Source organism: Oryctolagus cuniculus, chromosome 14 (assembly GCF_964237555.1).
Source record: "Oryctolagus cuniculus chromosome 14, mOryCun1.1, whole genome shotgun sequence".
Lineage (NCBI taxonomy): Eukaryota > Metazoa > Chordata > Mammalia > Lagomorpha > Leporidae > Oryctolagus > Oryctolagus cuniculus.
Genome location: NC_091445.1, coordinates 64176705 through 64184810, shown reverse-complemented (window position 1 = coordinate 64184810; position 8106 = coordinate 64176705). Strand labels below are relative to the sequence as shown.

At 43.4% G+C, this 8106-nt stretch overlaps 1 long non-coding RNA gene across 1 annotated transcript; it reads right to left on the bottom strand.

Moving 5' to 3' along the window:
* Positions 1 to 416: 416 nt before the first annotated feature.
* Positions 417 to 7654, bottom strand: LOC138845218 (uncharacterized). The gene is made up of 2 exons (XR_011382109.1): positions 7499 to 7654; positions 417 to 720 (listed from the first exon to the last, which is right to left on the bottom strand). It is a non-coding gene; the product is annotated as an uncharacterized lncRNA (long non-coding RNA).
* Between the last annotated feature and the right edge of the window lie 452 nt (positions 7655 to 8106).

Below are 8106 nucleotides of genomic sequence, written 5' to 3'. Positions count from 1 at the left end.
CGACTGCCTTTGCACATGCTGTTCCCTTTGCCTGGAGCACCACCCTCTGCCTGGTTCATTCTTCTTGTGCAACTCTCAGCTGAACCGTCACCCATTGAGACAGCCACTCCTGGTCCTCGTAAGTCCCTGTCCCTCCTGTGTGATCCCATAACACAATTTATTGTATTGCATTTGAAATTACCCTGCCCAGAACTTCCCAAAACTGACCAAAACTCTTTCCGAATAAAGATATTATCTCTTTTAGATGTTACCCCCAGAGCCTAGCAAACTGTATGTATACAATTGAGACTGTTTTAAATGAAAGAAGAAAATGATCTCTCTCCTGCATACAAAGAAGGCCACAGGAATAGGTTTTACTGTGCAGCTCAGAGGTTATCTATCAGTTTCCTCTCACAAATTACTACAAACTGGGGGCTTAAAGCATCAAACATTTATTTTCTCATGGTTCTGGAGCCCAGGGTCTGAAATCAGTGTCAACGTGTAGAAATCCACTCTGGTGCTGGGTGGCGTGAGCAGGGCTGTGCTTCCTGCCGAGGCTTCAAGTCCCAACGTCTGCTTTGCTTTTTCTACCTTCAGGTAGCTGTCACTATTCCATGGCTGCTGGGTGAATCACTCAAGGTAGCACCTCCAAATCTCTGCTCAGGGTAGCTCCTCCAAACCTCTGCTCTCTTCACTTTCTCCTCCAGACTTTGTCCTCCATGATGTCAAGTCTCCCTGTCTCTGAAGCATACATGAGATTAGAGTTAGAGACCTAACTTAATCACACCGGCAGAGACTATGCCATGTAAAATAACACAGGGATTAGGGCATGGATATCTTTGGAGGGGGCATTTTTCAGTCTACCACAGGAAGCTGAGAAGGAAAACCTTTTTTCTTGATGATAAAGGAGTTAGTTGGAGGAGGCAATTTGATGAAGAACAATATAATTGATAGGATGATTAAAACCTTGAAGAATGAGGAAGTTGATAGAGAAGAAATAAAAAGGTCATGAAAAAAGGACCAAAATATTTTGTTTGGCAGCCCAGGGCAGCAGACTGCAGGGCCCAGGGGTTAGCAGCTCAGACACTGGGACCCAGCTTCTGGTTAGAATCTCGATCCAGCATAGTTAATTTCTCTGAGCCTCAGTGTCCTCATATTTAAAATGGGAATTATGGTAGAAATTCTTAGGGTTATGGTAAGCCATGAAAAGAATCTATATGTTTAGAGTACCTTAGATGAGTGTGGTTCTATTTGTTAAGATTTATTTATTTGAAAATGAGAGCAAGAAAGAGAGGGAGAAATAGAGAAATCTTTTATCTGCTGGTTCACTCCCCAGAAGGCTACAACATCAGACACTGGGCCAGGCCAAAGCCAGGAGCCTCTTTTAGGTCTCTCATATGGATAGCAAGGACCCAAGCATTTGTGCCATTGTCTGCTGCTTTTCTCAGGCCATTAACAGGGAGCTGGACTGAAAATGGAGCAGCTGGGATTCGAACCAGTGCCCAAATGGGATGCTGGCATTAGCTTTACCTGCTACATCACAATGCTGACCCCAGAAGGGTTTTAAAACTTATTTGAAAGGCAGAGAGGTAGAGGTATTCCATCTGGTTCACTCTACAAATGTTTATAACAGCAAGGGCTGGACCAGGTTGAAGCCAGGTGTCTAGGACTCAGCATAACACTCCCATGCTAGCGACTGCGACGCACCTCCCTGAGCCATCACCTGCTGCCTCCCAGAGTGTGCATTGACAGGAGCAGAAATGGGACTCGAATCCAGGCACTTTGATATGGACAAGTGTCCCAATTGCCACAGGCTGACCCCAGAAGTGCTTTTCTGTGATTACTTTAAGGACACCAAAAATCTACAGTTGCAGAAGTATGAATTTTGAACAGAGTAGAAAGGAGAAATGTGTAGCAGGTATACACTGAGAGAAGAGAGAACTTAAAGGTGGTCAAGGCCAGTGCCACGGCTCACTAGGCTAATCCTCCGCCTTGCGGCGCCGGCACACCGGGTTCTAGTCCCAGTCGGGGCGCCGGATTCTGTCCCGGTTGCCCCTCTTCCAGGCCGGCTCTCTGCTGTGGCCAGGGAGTGCAGTGGAGGATGGCCCAAGTGCTTGGGCCCTGCACCCCATGGGAGACCAGGGTAAGTACCTGGCTCCTGCCATCGGATCAGCGCAGTGCGCCGGCCGCAGCGCGCCGGCCGCAGCGGCCATTGGAGGGTGAACCAACGGCAAAGGAAGACCTTTCTCTCTGTCTCTCTCTCTCACTGTCCACTCTGCCTGTCAAAAAATAAGAAAAAAAAAAAAGGTGGTCAAGAAGGAAGAATATGAAACATAAGCATGCATAAATGATGATATTTTTAAAAGCAAATTAAAAACATTTGCCACCACAAATTTGAGGGGGACCGGGGTAAATAAGTTGCATATCAGAAGAAAGACCAAGACTGTAATTGAGGGGCATCGGGAAAATTGCAGGAAGCAGAAAGGAATGTTCCAAGAGCAACAGCCGGCCTTTCCTTAGTGTATTCATGTGGTTGCTATTGGCTTTCTTCTCCCACCTCCCCCAGATCTGTGTCTTTACTGATTTTTTTTTTGTTTACTTATTAATTACTGAGAGACTGAAAAAAAGTCTTTGATTGTGGACCTGTCAGTTTCTCTCTTTAATTATGTCTGTGTTTACTGTGTATATTTAAAAACTTTTGTTGTAAATACACTTACAATTGTTCTTTTGATGAGCTGACCCTTTTTTTTTTGTAATGAGCTGTCCCTCTTTTACGCTGGTAGTATTTTCTGTCCTGTGTACTTATATTAGTTTCCTAGGGCTACCATTGAAAGTTACACAAATGGGGTGGTTTAAACCAACAGAAACATATACTCTTTCAGTTCTGGAGGGCAGAAGTCCATAATTAAGGCATCAGCAGGGCCATTTTCCCTCTATAAATCCAGGGAAAATATCCTGGCTTGCTTCTTCCAGTTCGGAAGGTTGCCTGTGATCCTTGGTGTTCCTTGGTTGGTAGACGGATGGGATCCAACTTCCGTCTCCATCGTCACACAAATGTATCTCTCTCCCTGTGCACCTCCGTGCCTCTGTCCAGATTGGCCTCTTCAAGGCTGTTAGTCATTTGGGTTAGGGACCACCCTAATCCACCATGACCTTGTCTTGATTTGATACTAACAGCAAAGATCCTATTTCCAAATAAGGTTATTTCATGGGTGCCAAGGATAAGGACTTATCTTTGTGGAGGCCACAATTCAGCCCGGACCTTCTTGAAATCTGTTTTGTCTGATACTTGTATGGCCTTTCAGGCCTTCCTATTTGTATAGTATGGTTTTCTATTCATTTACTTTGAGCCTATCTGTGCCTTCAGACTTAAAATGTATTTGTTCTACATAGCAGGTTTGTGACTCCCTCCTAACAATCCTGCCTTTTCATTGAATCAGTGAATCCATTGCTATTTAATGTAAACATTGATTTGGGTGGGTCTACCATTTTATTATCTGTTGTTTGACTTGACTCCTACATTCTTCATTTTTTCCTTCAAAATTATTTGAATATTTTAAAGTACATTTAAATTTTCATACTGATTTTTAGCTATACTTCTTTTCCTTTTTTAAAAAATTATTTTTTAAAGAGTTTCAGAGGAAGAGAGAGTGAGAGTGAGAGGAAGAGAGAGATATCTTTCATCTACTGGTTCAGTCCCTAAATGACTACAATGGCTAAAGCTGGGTCAGGCCAAAGCCAAGAGCCTGGAACTCCATCTGAGTCTCCCACATGGGTGTCAGGGCCCAGTGGGCCATCTGCTGCTGCTTTCTCAGGTGCATTAGCAGGGAACTGGGTTGGAACTGGAGCAACAGGGACTCGCCCATATGGGACGCTTAACCTGCTCTCTACTACGTAGGCCTGCCTTTTCTTTTAGTGTTGACTAGTGATTATGATTTATATCCTTTCCTTTTCACAATTAACATGATGACATAACGCTTTGTGTATAATTTGAAAATCATGCAACATGTACAGCCATACCTACTATGTTCCACCCTCTATGTTATGGCTATTATATGCATTAGGTATGTCTATATTATAAATGTTATGCTTTTTGCTTTATTTTAAAAACTAAGAGGAAAAAAATCTTTTTTACATTTTCTTAGCTTTTTTTTTTTTTTTCCCTGAGGATCCACATGTGCATTGAGAAGCTTCTCCCTTCAGTTTGATTAGCCTTTCTCACAGGACAGATCGGCTGGCTGTGAATTCTCTTTGTTTTCTTTCATCTGGAGTTGTTTCTCTTTTACCTTCAACTTTGATGAGCATTTTTGCTGGATTAAGTGTTCTGTGTTGAGAGGCTTTTTTGTTTTTGTTTTTCTCTCAGGATTTTAAAGTTGCTGTTCCACTCCTTTCTGGCCACCAGGGTTTGTAATGAGAATTCTGTTCTTAATCAGCTGCAGTCCCTCTGTCTGTAAGAGGTCATTTTTCTAATCCTGCTTCCAAGGTTTGCTCTTTATCTCTGGCCCAACAGCTGAATTATGATGTGTTTCAATGTTAGTGTCTCCGTGTGGACTCTAATTGTTGTTGACAGGCATCTCAAATCTGTGTATTTCTGTCTTTAAGCAACTTTGGGAAGCTGTTGGCTGTTCTTTGTCTACCGAGTTCTCCTTCTGGAACTGGCTGTGTGAAACCATTTCATATTATCTGGACGGTCCCTTGATCACTTTCTTCTTCAATCTTTTTTCCCTCTGTTTATTTCCTCAGACAATTTCACCAATTCATCATCAAGTTTACTTCTTTTTTTTTTTTTTATATTTCCCCCTATTTACTAAGTTCAATCCACTGATTGAAGATTTTTAGATATTTTACTTTTCAGTTCTAGAATTTCCATTTGCTGCTTCTTATTATTTAAATGTTTTGAGTCTGCTCACATTTTTATTCATTAATCGTGTATTTTGCTTACTTTATTAAGAACAGTTACAAAGCTGCTTCAAGAACTTTGTCCGCTGTTTCAACATCTGCTTCATCTCAGGGTCAGATGCGGTTGACTTTCCATTCTCTTGAGAATGGCTCCATTTTCCTGATTCTTCCTATGTCAAGTTATTTTGGATTGGATCCTGTATATTATGAATGTGAAGTTATGAAGATTCTGACTTCTGCTCACTGTTTTGCTAATGTGTGTTGCTTCCTTTGCTTTAGCAAGCCATTTTCTTGGCTGGTCTTGAAGTACAACTTCTGTTTCTTTGGGCAGCAGCTCCGGTCTTGATTCAAATGACTTGTTCAGCTGAGTTGCTTTATTCTGTTTCATGCATGCTGGGTTGAGGGGTCAGCCTGAGATAAGGGGGGACTGTTCTCTATCTCCCTTCTCTTGCCTTCCAAGTTTCCTCTACTTGTCTCAGTAGTACCTTTCCAGCTTCACTTTTCCAATCTTGCTGGCTGGAAAGGCTGCAAGTATTTCTACCAGTGTTCTTGCTAAAAGGCTGTCAAATGTCAAATGGACCACATTCATCTCCTACTACACTTTGTAGAAACGGGCCCTTGCACCTTAATGCTCTTCCTCTTCAAGCATCCATGTTCCAAGGGAATCTGCCTGCTTCTCCTCATGCTCCAGTGACCTCAAGCAGTTGCTTTTACATTCTGCCCACTTTGTCATTGCTTCTGGGCTCCTCCATCATTGCCATCATGGCTTCTATAACCTCTGGCTCTAAATTGCTGGTTTCAGTTCAATTCTTTCCTCTTTCTTCCTCCTTCATGCTGATTTCTCCTCTGCTTTGATTACTCCAGGCACAGATCCAAGTCTACTTAGAAAAGTTCACACAAAACTCAAATTGAATGATAAGTTTAGGGACACGCATTTGGTGCCGTGGCTAAGATGCCGCTTGGGATGACTGCGTCCTGTTATCAGAGCACTGGGGTTCAAGTCCTGGCTCCACCTCCAATTCTAGCTTCCTGCTGATGTGTACCTAAGAGGTAAAATGTGATGCCTCATGTCCCTGGTCTCTGCCACCCAAGCGGGAAACCTAGCTTGGATTCCAAGCTCCTGACTTTGGCTTGGCCCAGTCCCAACTGTTGTAGACATTTTGAGAGTGAACCAGCTGGTGGAAAATTAACTTACTTTCTCTCTCTCTCTCTCTCTTTTTCTCTCTACCACCACAGCCTCCCTTTCAAATAAAAAAAAAATTAAGCTAAGTTTATTTTGGTGTATAGTTTTTTAATACTTTCCACAAACTTTTTGAAGACCACTTGTATGTATGGATTTTAAAATTTGAGCTGAAATAAACTTAATTCTATTTCTATGAACTTTTAAAAAGTATCCTTTCCATCTCCTTCTCTATTCTTTTTATACAAGTATACTTTAAATATTATATGTGCTTTAAAAAGTCCATGGGAAAAATGGCATACAAATATAATGTGAATTTCCATGAAAGCCTGAAGCTCCCTAATGTATATGAATGAGCCAGGTCATATTTGTTGCCGTTGATTTCTCAACAATGTTGCAGTGGATTCGTTTCTGAGAGGAGCAGCATGGTGGGGGCAAGAGGCGCGGAGTTACCACACAGACCCTGGGAGTCAGGTGAAAGCAGGCTTGAGGCGAGCAGCCGGCAGACTCGTCATTTATTTCAGTTGAAACTACATCTTATATAGCCAAGACCAGCCAATCTGGTCAAGGGGCGGTCTATGCCCCAACCAATCACAGCCTGTTGCCAGGCAGTTTCAAATCCATCCAATCACAGCCATATTCTTAGATGTAGATCGTGACTGAGAACTCATTCTATTTTAAGGTAGAAATGCATCTACAGACAAACGGTGGGAAGGGTTAAAACTGACCACTTAGTCTGTGAAAATGGGCCAGTTATTCCTAGAGTCTTAGATTTTTGATAAAGTACATATTTTAAATGTTATAAAAAAAATTCGGTCTTTCGAATGGCAGGATTGTAGACAGATTTTTAAAAACTTTTTTTGGTTTTTCTTAGAATTTTTGACACCTTTAATTTCTTTAATAGTGACAGCAACAATTTAAAAGATTATTTTCATTAAAATTATTAATAATGATTCTACATATGGGCTGCAGTACAGCACTTCAATACATGCATATAATATGCATGGATCAAATCAGGGTCAAGAACATTTCCCCTTCTTTGAAATTGTTTTATGAGTGGTGCCTTGGAACTTCTCTCATTTATGCGCGCAGAAATATAAAATAGACAATCGTGAACCGCAGTCACCCCACAAGCCGTGTAACAGCAGGCACTTCCTCCTTGATCTAACCCCGAGTTGGTTCCTGTTATTCCAACACCCTCTCTCCCCCGACCCCTGCTGGCCTCTGGTAATGACAATTCTGGGTTCAGATGGAGGTTTTTCAGCTTCCAAGTCTGAGGGAGAAGGACAGTATTTGTCTTTCTGTGTCTGGCTTATTTCACCCAACATGATCTTTCCACAGTAAGCCTGTCAGCTCCCTTTATTTTAAGTTCATACTCCAGAAAATGCTCAGACACGCACAAGCGTGTGAGAACTGCGTGTTGCCTACTCCTGTACTCACCACACAGCTCCCTTTGCCACCTCCTCCTGCGTGAGCCCTTCCTGCCACTGGTCGCTGTTATCCCAGCTCCAAACCCCGCCTTCTCTGGTCTCCCCCGCGTGCTGGAGCAGGGACGGGGCTCCTCCGGGCGCCTGCTGCACTCTGCCAGCTGGGGCCGCTAGAGGAAGGCTGCAGGAGGGGAGGAGACTTACTCCAGCCCCCTGGGCTTCCCGTTGCCACCGCGGGGCTGGCGTCTTACCCTGCCAGGGGCAGTCTCTTTGCAGAGTAGCAGTAGTGTCATTTGCAGTTTTTCTGGCACTTGCATAACCGGCTTTGGGACTCTTCTCCAAGACACCAGCTCCAGTGGGCCAGATCTCTCTAGAAGTCTGGGTCCCCGCCGTGGGGGTGCAGCTCTGAGCTCCAAGCCCTGGTGCTCTTCTCAGGGGTCTGTTTCAGCGGGCTCAGCCCCCTCCCTTGAGCCTGCGAGTTGCAGTCATTCCAAGTCTTCTCTTCAATTCCCCAACAGAGGACTCCTGCAGCGGCTACTTGCCTGATGCCTTCATTTTCTCTTTTGCTTTCTGGTAACCTGGCTAATAATCCTTCCTATCACTCCTCTGCTTCCAGTACAT